General features: G+C 51.3%; 1 non-coding gene across 1 annotated transcript; it reads right to left on the bottom strand.

Annotated features, from left to right (window-relative positions):
• Positions 1-14,147: 14,147 nt before the first annotated feature.
• On the bottom strand, positions 14,148-14,219 carry TRNAP-UGG (transfer RNA proline (anticodon UGG)). The gene has a single exon. It is a non-coding gene; the product is annotated as a tRNA-Pro (tRNA).
• Between the last annotated feature and the right edge of the window lie 1,103 nt (positions 14,220-15,322).

A 15,322-nucleotide genomic window follows, 5' to 3' on the forward strand; every position in this document is an offset into this window, starting at 1 on the left:
AGGTACCATACATCACCACCCTCCACCCACAAGTCCGTTAACCCACCCAAAACCCTCTCACGTTGGCCGCGGCTTCAGCCACTTCTGGCAGGATGTAGAGGCGGCTTACATGGGCTGGTGGTTTCAGGGTATACCTGGCCTGGTGGATCCGCGCCTTCAGCCTCTTCTGGCAGGATTCAGAGGCGGCCTCCACAGTTGGTGCTGACCAGGTGCCCTCTTTGTGGTGGAGAGCCAGGCCCCATAAACAGGCATGCTCTCTGGTCGCAGGTGAGCCAAGGCCCTATATACGGACGGGCCCCTCCTGGTTGCAGACGAGCCAAGCCCCTAAACAGGCTGACTCTGGTGGTGGTGGTGCCCTCTGGTGTAACTATTTACACTGCGAGAGTTTGTGGCTATAGCCAGTTCATAGCCTTAAGGTTTATGGTTTTCTCACAATAGTTTTTGTGGGCACATTACTTGAACTTGAGAACGTTGCAAAACAATCTTTTCAAAACTTTAACTGATAACTTCTTTCTTTACTTTACTTTACTCCTCTTTACCAGGGCTTGAGCCTGTATGGCGGTGGCACCTGCTGCTTTCCTGCTCTCTGTCGTCGTCTGTGGTCGTCTCATCCGTAGGTTCTTTTTCTCTGCTTTGTCTTCCTTCTCTTTCTTTAGGACTTTGTGTTACGTCCAGGGCATACAATCCTCTTTCACCTTGATGCATAGTAAACTGGACTGAATCTCCCATCTTTAGATTTCTGCCAGGGTGTCCTCTAGGCAGATGAGCCCTCACATCTCTTCTGTTGACAAATATCCCTTCTTTGATACCAGGTGCTACGATGAATCCATATCCACTTCTCAGATTAAAATCCTCCACTACTCCTCTGCAATGGGGTCCTCTGACCTGGGCTTTGGCTCTTCTCAGGAACCTTTTCTCCTGTAGGTCTCTGGCTGTGACTTCTCTCTGCTCTGGAGACTGTGGTGCAGGGGACAGCGTTGTCCTGTTGCGACGCCTTGTCTTGCGGGCTGGGTTCTGCTGGGCTGTTACCTCAATGCCTGCAGGACCCCAGGTGAGGTTTCTGGGCTGATCTTCATCTGCAGACGGTGTCAAGTCCTCCTCATCCCAACGGGAATAGGGTAACATCTCCGGCTCTGAGTATTGCTCCACTGCCGGTGGCTCCGGAGCCAGCTCCTCAGCTTCCTGACCTCCTCTCCCCCTTAGTGCTTCTGAGCACTCTGGTTGTGGTAGCGCTGGAGATGAGTGGTCCTCAGCTGGTCTGGGCGGTGGACTCTCTGGCGCGGCTGCAGGGGTTGCCTGAATCTCCTTGGGGGTATGCGGAGGGAGCAGATACCGATCCACCATCTCTTGTGGGAACTGGGCCTCTAGGTCAGCCTTCAGCTTCCAGTATTCGGGGTCCTCTCCTATCAGGGTCTTCCTAGCAGGGACCTCTTTGGACTGGGGAGCGGTGTCTGCTCTGGCCTTGCAGGCCGGGGTAAATGATGAGGTAATCTCTTCTTGGCGGGCCGCGCCTGGCATGGCGGCGGCCTGGTCTTGGCGGGCCGCGCCCTGGATGGCGGCGGCCTGGTCTTGGCGGGCCGCGCCCTGGATGGCGGCGGCCTGGTCTTGGCGGGCCGCGCCCTGGATGGCGGCGGCCTGGTCTTGGCGGGCCGCGCCCTGGATGGCGGCGGCCTGGTCTTGGCGGGCCGCGCCCTGGATGGCGGCGGCCTGGTCTTGGCGGGCCGCGCCCTGGATGGCGGCGGCCTGGTCTTGGCGGGCCGGGCCTGGCATGGCGGCGGCCTGGATCTGTGTCGCTGTTGCAGGGGGCTCTGTGCAGGCTGGGCTGGTCGTCGCTGCAGCAGTCTGGGCTTGGCGGGCCGCGCCTGGCGTGGCTGCGGCCTGGTTCAGCACCTCACTTGCGGCGCGGACGAGCGTTGCTGCGGCGGTGGGGTCTCGGCGGGCCGGGCCTAGCAGGGCGGCGGCCTGGGTCAGCGTTACGCCTGCGAAGCGGATGAGGGTCGCGGTGGCAGCCGGTTCTTTGCGGGCCGGACTGGGCGTTGCTGCAGGGACCGGGTCTTGGTAGGCCGAGCAGGGCACCGCTGCGGCCGCTGGGGCTTGGAAGGCCGCACCTGGCGTGGCTGCGGCCTGCTTCAGCGTCGCCGCACCGGACGCCTCTTCGGGGACCGCGGGCGTGGCAGCAGGGGTCGGGGCACTTGCGCTGGCCGGGGCATCACTCGACTCACCCACCGGTGGCAGCATCGGGGTCTGCGTCATCGCCGTCCTGTCTGGCACTCGGCGCGCGGCTCTCCTTTCATAGGCCCGAACCGCCGCGGTCATCTCCAGCATTTCCATTCGTTCTTCCCGGATCTGCTCCACAACCCGGGTCTCCAGTCGGTCGCAGAACTGGGCCAGCTCCCGATACCACCAGGCAGCGGAGCCCGGTTCTGGATTTCTGCGGTCAGACGCCATTTCTCCTGCGCCCTCTTCTGCACGACTCTCCAGCTGTGGACTCGCCGTTGCCTCTGATAGCAAGCTGTTCAGTTTCTGCTCTGCCTCTTTCAGCAGCTCCTCTCCCAGCAGCAGGCTTGTGGCTCCCTTTCTGTCCCGACGTCTCTGGACGCTTCCACTCTCATAGCTGGCAAGGTCAGAACTCTGCAGGGGATCTCTGGGTAGCCACACCTCTTCGTGGGCGGTAACTTCTTCCAGCGCGGGCTGCTGTTGTTTTTCAGCGCGCTTTTCATGGTGGCAATATGGCGGCGCTTCCAATTTTTCAAGCGGACCGCCCAGGCACATGGTCACCTGTCTGAACAGGTCTAGTCCTTATCCTGTTCGTGATGCCAGATGTGAAGCCCCACAGGTGTTGTGTCGGTGCATTACCTTCAGGGACTCCACGTAGCTGGATCTGGTCACAGGTAGGAGATCTTCTTCTTGTCGTGACGCCACTCTCAGTATTGCGGCCAGTAGGGACCGCCACTGCAGGTTGAGGGTCGCCTGGGGCTGATGGTGTGTGCAGTTAGTTGGAATAGCCTCCTGAGAGTGAGGCAAGCCCCAGGGCCCGATGTAGGTGCGTAGTACCACAAGGCGCAGAATAACTCCACACAGGCAGAATTGTCTTTCAGGGTTTTTACTCACTTCAGGTGGCAGGGTGAGTAACCCGGGCGTAGCTGGGATGAACCAGATGGGAACCAGGTATCCTTCAGGCTGACTTTATGAGGGTGACTACTGACTCGCCTTCCTTAGCCCTTGGTGGTTTGGGGTGACCCCGACTTTGAGTCCCTATGGGGGTCACCCAGGGAAGTTGCTGAAGCCTCACTCCCCTTTTTGGTTGCCGTTTGCTTGTTCCCCGGACCAGGCCACTCCAGCTGCTTGCCTCCTGTGACCTATGGGCCCTCACTGCGGTTACGTGGCTGCGGCTTTTGTGGTGTTGTGGTGTGGGCTTTGAGAGCCCCACACCGGCAGGTTTAGCAGAAGAAAGCTGGATCTATCTTCGCTTCGGGATCTGCCGCCCGGTTGGGCCTGGTGCTCTCTAGCAGTCTCCTTACTTCCCACTCCGTGCTTTCTCTCTAGCTGAAGCTGGCTTTCAGGTAGCACTCCTAGTTGACCGTTCTCCCCCGTCAATAGCCACTGCGCGGGCGCTGTTAGACAGCAACAGCCCCACAGGTCTGCTCCTCACTGAGCCCTACGGAGTTCTCTGCTCTAACTGACTCACTGCTCCTCCTCTCCTGTTCTTGCCTACGCCACCTAGCAACCAGACTCTCTTACCACACCCCTTGAGAGGAGATGGAGGCTTTTGGCCCCCTCCACTATTCCAGTGAAGGTCAAGGCTTTTCCCCCTCCTGGGATCCCCAGGGGTCCTCTCATGGGTACATGTGTGAGAGCTGATTACTATGCGCCTGTGTTCCACACCCCAGTCAGCCTTCTGGATTACCTGTATTGTACTGTCCCCAGCACGGGTGCAGTACTCAGTGGTGCCTGACCAGGTCAGGGGCGCCACAAAGGTATTACATGGGTTGGACTAAACCAGAGATATTTAACAGGTATGGCCGCACAGCACACATGTATTCTGCCAACACACCATCAGCTGGTTTCAGTACCAATTAAGCCACAATCGACTTTGTCAAGAAGTTCCTTGTTCAATGCGAGCTGGTCACCAAGGGACTTGTAAAGTTCAGCAATTGTGCAGAAAACGACGGCGCTTGGCAAACTGCCTTCCAAAATGCCATCAGAAACTATCTAGATCTATCCTGTAGCGAAGAACTAGATTTTCTAGTAATCTGGCTTAGAAGTGAGTCCTCTGAGCATGCTAAGAAAATCAGAGACATTAATGTGAATTATCCAGATGGTGGTTTCAAAAAAATCCGGGATAGACAGGGTGAATGTTATGGCTCCATAGAAGCTATAAAATGTGCATTGTTTAATAGAATAGAGGACTTTTCTAAAATAGTGAACAAAAACTATCCAAAGTTTAGAGAGTTAACAGACTTGTTAATGGAGTTGTGTGTGACAAAGACAGAGGGAGATCTGGTAGGATTGACATTCCTTGACATTGTAGTGCCCCTGAGCCACTCGGAGCACTACAAGGAACTGCAGCCTCTTGGGGATGCCGGACCTACCCCCTGGGACCTGGAGTACCAGTGCTGAAACCACCAAAGCACAACCAAAATCCTTGTTCTCCACTCCACACTGGGAATATGGGGTTAATCCAAAAAGGGGATGTTCGCCTAGAGGTAGGAACGAGTCCTGGGATTAGCCAGCCTGGTGGGAGAGGTCAGCAGTCAGAAGAACGGTGGCACACAGGTGTGTGGACGTGCCTAAGCGGGGTCCATGCAACGGTGATCAGGGGGCACGGGAGAGCGGTCACCAGGGCTGGTGCGGACAGGTATCGCTGGGAATGGAGCACGCACGGGGCACAGGGCCCTAGATAAGGCGCCAGTTCTACGCGGCTTGATAAACATCTGCACGGTGAGGACACCTTTATGAACTTTACCGAACCAAATAATCTGGGGGCATCAGCAGGAAACTAGAATTGGGGTTCGGACACTTATCTCCCAACAGGGTCCGCATTGCCCGCCGTACGGAGAAGGAGACTGTTACCCCAAAAGGGACAGTCAGGCCCCAAATACTCCTCGCTATGGGGACCCAACCAACAGAGAGTGCTGGGGACAGAGCTACCTGGGTTACTACATTGGCACTGATTCTCCATGGGACCTGAACCAGTAATCCAAGGGCCTGAGTGAGTAGAGACTGTTCATGACAACCTGGTGTGGTCTACGTTATTGCCCTTCAGATCTCCCAGGCATGGCTCTACCTGCAGAGAACCTAACACCATTGCTGCAACCACCACCAGCCATGGGAGTGCCCACATTCAGCAGCGGCGGTTCTATACCCTTAACCGGTGGCGTCACGTACAATAACTTTCACCCCTACTTTAAATAACTCCCCTTTTACAAGAGAAGCCCCAGGGAGGGACCAAGCAATGGCCACCAGAGTGATATTCCGATTTGCAACCGCCCGGGACTGAGTACCCCCTTCCCTGGGCAATGGTTCAAAAGCTCCCACACAACCTGAAAGAAAAGAGAGTCACATATAGATTTTGTCTCTGAGCAAGTGAGAATTAGAAATGATCCTAGTCCAAGAGCATAGCAGAGAGTTGAAGAACACAATTATTGACACTCCAACAGTTACTTCTAAATGTATAGAAGTTTTTGGAGACTCTAGGGGAGGCAAGTGATGCTTTAAAATCACCCTAGTAAAAGTTAACCCAGCAGATGAAAGGGTCAAACCCATCAATGTATATGCAATTTTAGATGACCAGAGTAACAAATGGCTAACCAAGTCTGCCTTCCTTCATAGCTTTAAAAGTAGAGGATCTAGTGCCCCATATTCTAAGAAAACATGTGCCAGTACAATAGAGACAGGTGGTAGGAGAGCAAGAGGCTACATAGTCGAGTATATAAATGGCCAAATGTGTCTGCCCTTACCAATTATGCTGGAGTGTAACCAGATTCCCGACAATAGGTCCAAGATACCTACGCCTGAACTGACATAGTATCATCCTCATCTGAACTGTATAGCCAGCCTGATCCCTAACCTTGATCCAGAGGCTCAAATAGTTTTGCTCCTTGGGATTGATATCATACAAGTCCACAAAGTTAAGGCCCAGTTACACGCTACGATATATCTAACAATATATCATCGGAGTCACGTCGTTAGTGATGTACATCCGGCATCGTTTGACATATCGTAGTGTGTGACAACTATGAACAACTGTGAACGAGCAAAAATACTCACCTTATCGTTGCTCGTTGACACGTCGCTCATTTTCAAAAAATCGATCGTCCTTCTGCCCGCCGGTTGTTCATTGTTCCCGAGGCAGCACACATCGCTCCGTGTGACACCCCGAGAACGATGAACTGCAGCTTACCTGCGGCCGCCAACAATGCGGATGGTAGAAGGTGGGCGGGATGTTACATCCCGCTCATCTCTGTCCCTCCACTGCTATTGGGCGGCGAGGTTGTTCGGGAGGTAAGTACGTGTGACGGGGGTTACCGACTTTGTGCGACATGGGCAACAAACTACCCGTAAGGCACAAACAATGGGAGCGGGTGCGATCGCACATGCGAACGCACGATAAATTGACACATGTAAAGCGGCTTTTAGACAGCAGATCAATATGCCCAGAGACTTGAACTAGAATGGATCATCGTAGGAGAGGTCTGCTTAGGATGTGCACACATGTCAACAATAATTAGGAGCATACTTACCAGTATGCTTGAGAATGGACATCTATCTCTCCTCCAACCATGTGAATTACTACTTCATAAAGGAACTGCCACATAGAACATTATCACTAGGTACCTTAGTAGGTTATGCCTACGATGATTGCATCTGAGATGGCGACCAAGATCCCCTTAGATGCACAGTCTTTCAGAAGACAAAAGAAGACAATTGTACAGTGATGTGTTTCAGGGTAGACTCTCCCTAGAGATAATGGAGCAAGGAATGGGGCAGGACAAGACCAAGAGCTGGGTTGCACCTCTACCCTTCAAGCCTCAAAAACAATGTTTACCCAACAATAGACAGCAAGTTTGCAAACAATTTGTCTCCCTTAGGCTAGTTTCACACTTGCGTTGGGTTGAATCCGCTGGGTCCGTTGCTGCGTCGTTTTGACGCATCCGTTATTTTTGTGTTGTCAACGGATGCAACGGGTCCATTATTTCACAGGAATCCGTTAGCTGATTCCTGTGAAATAACAGACCCGTTGCATCCGTTGCATCCATTTGGCGTCTGTTAGGCGTCCGTCTAACGGAATGCATCGGCTCCGTTTTTGTTTTTTTTTTTTCCATTTTTTTTTCATTCTGGGCATTCTCAGTAGAAATTAGCGGAATCCAGCGGCGGATTCCGTTGTAAAGCACTTTGCAACGGAATCCGCCACCATAGGGATCCATAACTATTGACGGATGTAACGGAATCCGCCGCACGGCATCATTTTAATGCAAGCAATTAACGTTACATGCTGCGTTCCTTCCGCTCGTACCTCCAGGTACTTTTGGCACAATCCGTCATCCATACAAGTCTATGGGAAATAGCGGAATCTGTTAACGGATTCCGCTGTTTTCCAAAACGGCAGATTGCAACTGAAGGAAAACAACGCAAGTGTGAAAGGACCCTTAGGCACAGCCTATGCACTAAACCTGAGATGAGAGATCATTTCTTTGAATTCATGAAGAAGATAATGAAGAAGATCATTCCTAATAATGATCTTTCAAAAAGACATTATGGAGTATCGTATGAAAGTACATATCTTTGGTAATAGTCCTTCTCCTGCAGTGGCCATCTACAGGCTGAGATGTGCGACTCGAGGTTGAAGCAAAGTATGGAACAGACATCAGATTTTTTTGTAGAGAAGGATTTTTATGTAAGTGACTATTTGAGACAAACACGCAAAGATGAGGCTGCAATTAGTATTCTTAAAAGAGACCATGAAATGCTCGCCCAAGCTAACCAGAGGTTAATTAGATTGCTTTTAATAGTAAGAAATTGATGGAAGCCTTTTCTTTTGAAAACCACTCAAATAATTTGAAGAATTTAGATCTTGGCCTAGACTTCCCACCAATTCAGCGGAGCATCGGTCTGCTCTGTGACATAAAAGACAATACCTTTATCTTCCAATTCAGGGGAGAAGAAAAGCCCTTCACTTGCAGAGCAGTACTATCAACCATAAGAGCCACTAGGATTTTCAGTTCCTGTAATCGTCGACGGCAAGGCTATGTTTAGAGACTTCACCAGAGAAGTGTCAAACTGTGATACTCCACTTGCTTTGAAAGAAAAAGCCAAGTAGATGGCCTGCAGAAATTCCATCACAGCCTTATCAAGCCTTCACATATGCATCTGTACAACTACTGAGATCAAGACACAAGCTGTGTTTTCTTTCACACTTTAATCAAGGCGATTGGTGCTGTAGCTTATTGAAGATGATAAGCACTAATAGACAATGCCATGTAAGATTCATCATGAGCAAAGCAAACTTATCACCGCTTAGTAAACACACCATAACACTCCTGGAACTGTGTGCAGCTGTGTTAGCCATACCTCCCAACTTTTAAAGAAGGAAAAGAGGGACAAAGTTTGCGGCGCGCGTAGCGCGCGGCGGCAAATTTTTAGGCCACGCCCCCTAACCACACCCATTTCACAGTCATGCCCATATCCACTCCCCATCCACACCCATTCAGCACAAACACGCAGGCAGCCGGCGGGCCTCCAGCACGGACACGCAGGCAGCCGGCGGGCCTCCAGCACGGACACGCAGGCAGCCGGCGGGCCTCCAGCACGGACACGCAGGCAGCCGGCGGGCCTCCAGCACGGACACGCAGGCAGCCACAGTGAGGCGGCCGGTCGCCTTCACAGACAGGCGGCCGGCCGCCTTCACAGACAGGCGGCGGGCCGCCCGCACAGAGAGGCGGCCGGCCGCCCGCAGAGAGAGGCGGCCGGCCGCCCGCACAATGAGGCGGCGGGCCGCCCGCACAGACAGGCGGCAGGGGGGCGCCCGCACAGACAGGCGGCAGGGGGGCGCCCGCACAGACAGGCGGCAGGGGGGCGCCCGCACAGACAGGCGGCAGGGGGGCGCCCGCACAGACAGGCGGCAGGGGGGCGCCCGCACAGACAGGCGGCAGGGGGGCGCCCGCACAGACAGGCGGCAGGGGGGCGCCCGCACAGACAGGCGGCAGGGGGTGAGGGGGGAGGGAGGGAAATCAGCGCTGGGGAGATTAGTTTACTGTACCAGCAGCAGCACAGGCAGCGCTCCTCTCTATGCCACGTCTACTAGGATGGTAGGAGGGAAAAGCAGGGAGGCGGAGAGAGAGTGGGTGGGCGGAGCCCGGGAGCCGGCCGTCCCGCCCGTGGCAACGGGACAAACAACGTAAAGCGTGAAAGTCCCGCTGTATCCGGGACGGTTGGGAGGTATGCAGCATGTTAGAATGTGTACATAAGATCCCGCTGGTGGTGGCCGCAGCTTATAGGCCCCAAATCTGGTGACAGGTTCCCTTTAAAGTGAACCTGTCAGGTGCAATATGCACTCAGAGCCAGGAGCAGTTCTGGGTGTATATTGCTAATCCCTGCCTAACCGTCCCTGTATACACTAGCATAGATAAAGAGATCAAGAACAAATATTTTTAAAGATCTTATATCTTATGCTAATGAGCGCGGGGACTAGTCACAAGGGCGTTACTTCACTTGGCTAGTCGGCTCGCATAGCATGTTAGCATGTTATTACGCCCCTGTGTGAGTACTAACACGCTATATGAGCCGACTAGCCAAGTGAAGTAACGCCCTTGGGACTAGTCCCCGCGCTAATTAGCATAAGATATAAGCTCTTTAAAAATACTTTTTCTATAGATGCCTTTATCTATGCTGGTGTATACAGGGACAGTTAGGGAGGGATTAGCAATATACACCCAGAACTGCTCCTGGCTCTGAGTGCAGATTGCACCTGATAGGTTCCCTTTAAAGGGAACCTGTCACCAGAAATTTAGCAAAAAAAATAAAAGATTCCCCTCTGCAGCTCCTGGGATGAATTCTGGAAAGGTTCCTGTTGCTATTGTGCCCCCTTTGAGACCTAAAATAATACTTTATGAAGTCTTACCTTTTTGTATGCAAATCTGTTTTTATGGTCACGGGGGCGGGCTGCCTGGCGTCCGTTATTCCCCCTCCTGCCGTTGTACGCCGTCCCCCATTGCTCATTTCCATACATGAGGACGCCTTCCTCATGTAACTGTCCTCCTGAAGTTTTGTGCATGCCCAGTGCCACTCTCGCGGGAGTAAGCACTGTGCAAAGTGTGAACGCTTTTGAGGTGATTGCGCAGGCGCGAGATTATGGGCGGCGCTGTGATTGTCATCAGCAGCGTCATCCAAGTACCTTCCCATAATCTCGTGCCCGCGCTTCTCACTCTGCCTCCACCGTTATGCGCAAGCACTGGCCATATGAACCACGTTACCTATTACCATGGGCGCGAGATTATGGGCGGCGCTGTGATTGTCATCAGCAGCGTCATCCAAGTACCTGCCCATAATCTCGTGCCCGCGCTTCTCACTCTGCCTCCACCGTTATGCGCAAGCACTGGCCATATGAACCACGTTACCTATTACCGTGGGCGCGAGATTATGGGCGGCGCTGTGATTGTCATCAGCAGCGTCATCCAAGAACCTGCCCATAATCTCGTGCCCGCGCTTCTCACTCTGCCTCCACCGTTATGCGCAAGCACTGGCCATATGAACCACGTTACCTATTACCATGGGCGCGAGATTATGGGCGGCGCTGTGATTGTCATCAGCAGCGTCATCCAAGTACCTGCCCATAATCTCGTGCCCGCGCTTCTCACTCTGCCTCCACCGTTATGTGCAAGCACTGGCCATATGAACCACGTTACCTATTATCATGGGCGCGAGATTATGGGCGGCGCTGTGATTGTCATCAGCAAAGTCATCCAAGTACCCGCCCATAATCTCGTGCAAGCAGTAATAGGTAACATGGTTCATATGGCCAGCACTTGCGCATAACGGTGGAGTCAGAGGGAAAAGTGCGGGCACGAGATTATGGGCGGGTACTTGGTTAACGCTGCTGATGACAATCACAGCGCCGCCCATAATCTCGTGCCTGCGCAATCACCTGAAAAAGCGTTCACATGTGCAAAACTTCGGGAGGACAGTTACATGAGGAAAGCGTCCTTGTGTATGTAAATGAGCAATGGGGGACTGCGTAAAGCGGCAGGAGGGGGAATAACGGACGCCAGACAGCCCGCCCCCGTGACCATAAAAACACATTTGCATACAAAAAGGTAAGACTTCATAAAGTATTTTTGTAGGTCTCAAAGGGGGCACAATAACAACAGGAACCTTTCTAGAAGCAGCCCAGGAGCTGCAGAGGGGAATGTATTACTTTCATTGTGAAATTTCTGCTGACATGTTCCCTTTAACTGGTAGAGGAGCCAGGATAAAGCAGAGCTGAAGCTGTTGGGAAGCTAGGACCCAGCAGCTCCACAGGCAGGAGACCACTGATCGGTAATAGAAGCCTGCAGATGTCACTCTGCATAGGTTATTGCCAGTGCTATCTGCAGGAGATAAGTGCTGATTGCACGGTCTCCTCAGCTTCCTGACTCCCCGCGTGTCTGCAGCAGTGAGAAGCCGCACACGGGGAATCAGAGAACAGCTGCAGACAAACGCAGGCTCCGGGACTGGGGGGGGTCGGCTCTGGTGCAGGGGGGGGGGGCTCTGCTGCAGGGGGGGGTTCGCTCTGCTGCAGGGGGGTCGCTCTGCTGCAGGGGGTGATTCATACCTCAGCAGCAGTCACAGGAGTAGGTGCGCGCTCGGCTCTGTAATGAATAGTAGAAGGGAGAAACAGCGAGGCGGGGCTACAGTGGGTGGGTGGAGCCGTGACAAACAGCCTCACGGGCGGGACCCGGGATCAAAGGCTCAGAAGAGGGACTGTCCCGCTGTATCCGGGACGGTTGGGAGGTATGGTGTTAGCAGTTGAGCTAGCCAAACTCGTCACTATGGAAGTGAACATAGAGATCAATGAAGTTAAGTTTTACAACGACAGCAGGATAGTACATAGATACATCTATAACAAAGCAAGACATTTTTATGTCTACATCAACCACTGGATGCTCAGAATCAGAAGGTCTACCTCACTTGAAAATGGTGATATGTACCTACAGATTTCAACTCTGCAGACCAAGCAACCAGATCCTTTGCTGCCAACAGCATCAAGGACACAATTTGGTTTACAGGCCCACTGTTTTTGTATAACTCACTGCCCACTATTACAGAAATATCCTTGTTTAAACTAGTAGATCCACATGCCAAAGGTCAAAATATGCCCTCAAGTATCTGTATTGCATACAGAGTCTATGAACCATCACCTGGGATCGCATCAATTTAAACACCTGAGGAAGGAGACAGATCATCCCAGAAATGCATATTGTCTGTCTAGCCGTAACCTTTATTATTAAACTGAAACTTTCACTTTTAACCTTTCCAATTCAGTGTCGGTTACCAGATCGTCTGCACGCCAATAACCATATTTTTCTTTTTCGCCTATGCTACACCACCTGGTAGTGTATGGTAGATGCTGCAGCGATCGTACCAACCCATCTGTCTCTTCTACCTTATCTTCCCCGAAGGCGGTTGATGCAAATCAGCTCTTGCTGGTAACCTCCAGTGTGATTCAGAGGTTCCCCGTACACTGGGCAGCGGAGGCAGTGAATCATCAACTCCCGTCTCGAGTACTCTCTTGACACGGCACCAGTGATATCCTCCTGCACTGGGCAGTGAGCGGATCTCCTCCATCATGTACCACAGCTTCTGAGGCAACCGACAGTGCAGAGGAGACAGTGCTGGGACAGGTCAGTAGCAACGAATTATTCCTTGGTTCCATCCACATGCATACCAGTGTTGTGCCTGCAGCGCAACCTGCTTAGGAGAGTTTGATCACGCCCCTTTTTTTGTCCTATTAGTCCTAAAGGTTCTTCTAATAAGCGCTTTTCTTGTTTTTTTCTTTTTGCAGTAATTGACAGCAGCATCTAATTGGTCACAGAAGTGTTTGGAGCTTGGTCTGAGCACTGCTATTCAAGACAGATGCTGGCTATGTTACACAGTCTGCATCTGCCGCATATGAAACAGGGTAAGCTGCAGAGTTCACTTTGTACACAACGCAGAAGTAAAATAGAACCATATTAAAGGATTATTCGCAACTTAGCCTTTCTTGTACTAGATGGAAATAGCTGATTTTAGTTGCCAGCCATCAGATGAGGGGCTACAAAAACAGCCTAGTGTAGCTATACTGTTTGCGTAACTCTTGGATCAATAAATGTAGGTTACACTGTTTCTGTAACTTCTATTCAATTCTATAGAAGATAAAGGGACTCAGCCATCCCCAAAGTGCAAATTAAACTGCATAAAATTTTATATAATGCCTTAGCCCTTATAAAAATCATACCAGGGACCTGTATGTTACTGTTATATTTGCAGTGTGGCGAGCGATTAGAGGGGGGAAAAGTGTTGAAGAGTTGTGATCGGCAAGAGCCAGACGTTAGAGCACTGTCAACCAATATAAGGGACTTGGCTTAATATGCAAATCAGAGGGTGTAATGATGCCCATAGCCATAGGACACTCCACACTGCACAAAAACAACCTTATTTTCCTTGTAAATAAAAGTTGATTTTCTACAAATATAACAATAAAATCTATATGTACTGTTAATATAATTGTCAATGTACAGGGGTTAAGCCCCCTATATACATTTTAATAGGATAGGTGCACTTTCGGGAAGGCATGCTCCGTTTAAGCCATCAGCATAGTGTAATGTAGCTGTACCTGGCTGTTTTGACCCTGCCAACACTAAGAAGCATTTATTCCTAATTTGGCCATGAAAGGCAGAGATGGGAACAATCTTTTACAACTAGTGATAGGCGAATATTTTAGCAACTCGATTGAGCAGCGGATTGAGCTGACGCGGTTCGAGTATAATCTAAGTCAATGGGAAATGCGAGCATTTTCTAATTCAAATGCATGAGGGAGTAACGAGCTGTGGTGAGCACGTTCACCCACCACTATTTACAACATCTGGTTTACAGTAGTTTAATTTAGTTTTATATTTTGATGTCAAAAGAAAGGGCTCGTCCAGGATTTGAACCTGGGACCTCTCGCACCCAAAGCGAGAATCATACCCCTAGACCAACGAGCCTGTTGTACGTGCTGCTCCCTGCATGTTTCTCAGTGCTTAGCCAGTCCTCACAGCATCACTAAGCAGTTGGATCATATTACTTTCTAGAAATAGCTTACACAGCAAGCAATGCATAGCACAGTGTAATCTCCACTAGTATGGGACAAACGAAACTTGAAAGCAGAAATGGCGTAAATCAGTGAGAAAAATATTATTCACTTGTACACTCCCAGTCACATTTACCATGAATCAGACTAAATTGCAGCCCAAAACACCCATCGCACATAACGACACCTGACACCTCTGATCCACCTCAAAACTTTATACCTAATACTAAAAAGTGCAAACATAACAATATCAGTATGCTCAGGTTAGTTTCCAAATCACTGTTGTTTTAACATTAATAACCAATATTAAAATGCAAATAAAATAATAAGTGAATATCTGTTTAGTGACATGAAACTTCCCATAAAAAAATACATTTTATTCAAGATAATAAAATCTCAGGAGAAAACCTGATAATGACATACAAACGAATCGACACTTTGCATACAGAAATACTATAATTAGAATGTGTAAAACTCACAAGGCTGCGGACGTGAAGCGATACCTCATGGAGACCTTCCTACAAGTCATTGGGTATGGTGGCTGCATGGAGTGACCTCTACGCTCACCTGACCTGACCCCTTTGGACTTCTTTCTGTGAGGTCACATCAAATAGCAGGTGTATGTGACCCCTCCACCAACATTGCAAGACCTATGATGACGTATCACAGATGCTTGTGCAAATGTCGCGGGCGGGGAGGACACCGTCGCTGCTGTGCTCTCGCTAACACTCGGGTCCGGCACTGCTGCGATGGCTGCTCGAGCGGTGGGCTGGATCCGGGGACTCGAGCGGTGCTCCTCGCCCGTGAGTGAAAGGAGGGGGGTTGGTTTGGGGGATTTAGTCAGTGACGCCACCCACGGGTCGTGGTGAAGATGGGCACCACCGCTGCTGGTGATGGGGATCCCGGGAGCGATGGTAGGGAGCAGCTGGGATGTTGTTTTCCCCCTCCCTGGGTAGGGGTCAGTGGTCCCAGGGCCCGGTGATATTGTTGTGATGGGGAGGCAGGGTTGGTGAGGTG

This window comes from Anomaloglossus baeobatrachus, chromosome 2 (genome assembly GCF_048569485.1).
Source record: "Anomaloglossus baeobatrachus isolate aAnoBae1 chromosome 2, aAnoBae1.hap1, whole genome shotgun sequence".
Classification (NCBI taxonomy): domain Eukaryota; kingdom Metazoa; phylum Chordata; class Amphibia; order Anura; family Aromobatidae; genus Anomaloglossus; species Anomaloglossus baeobatrachus.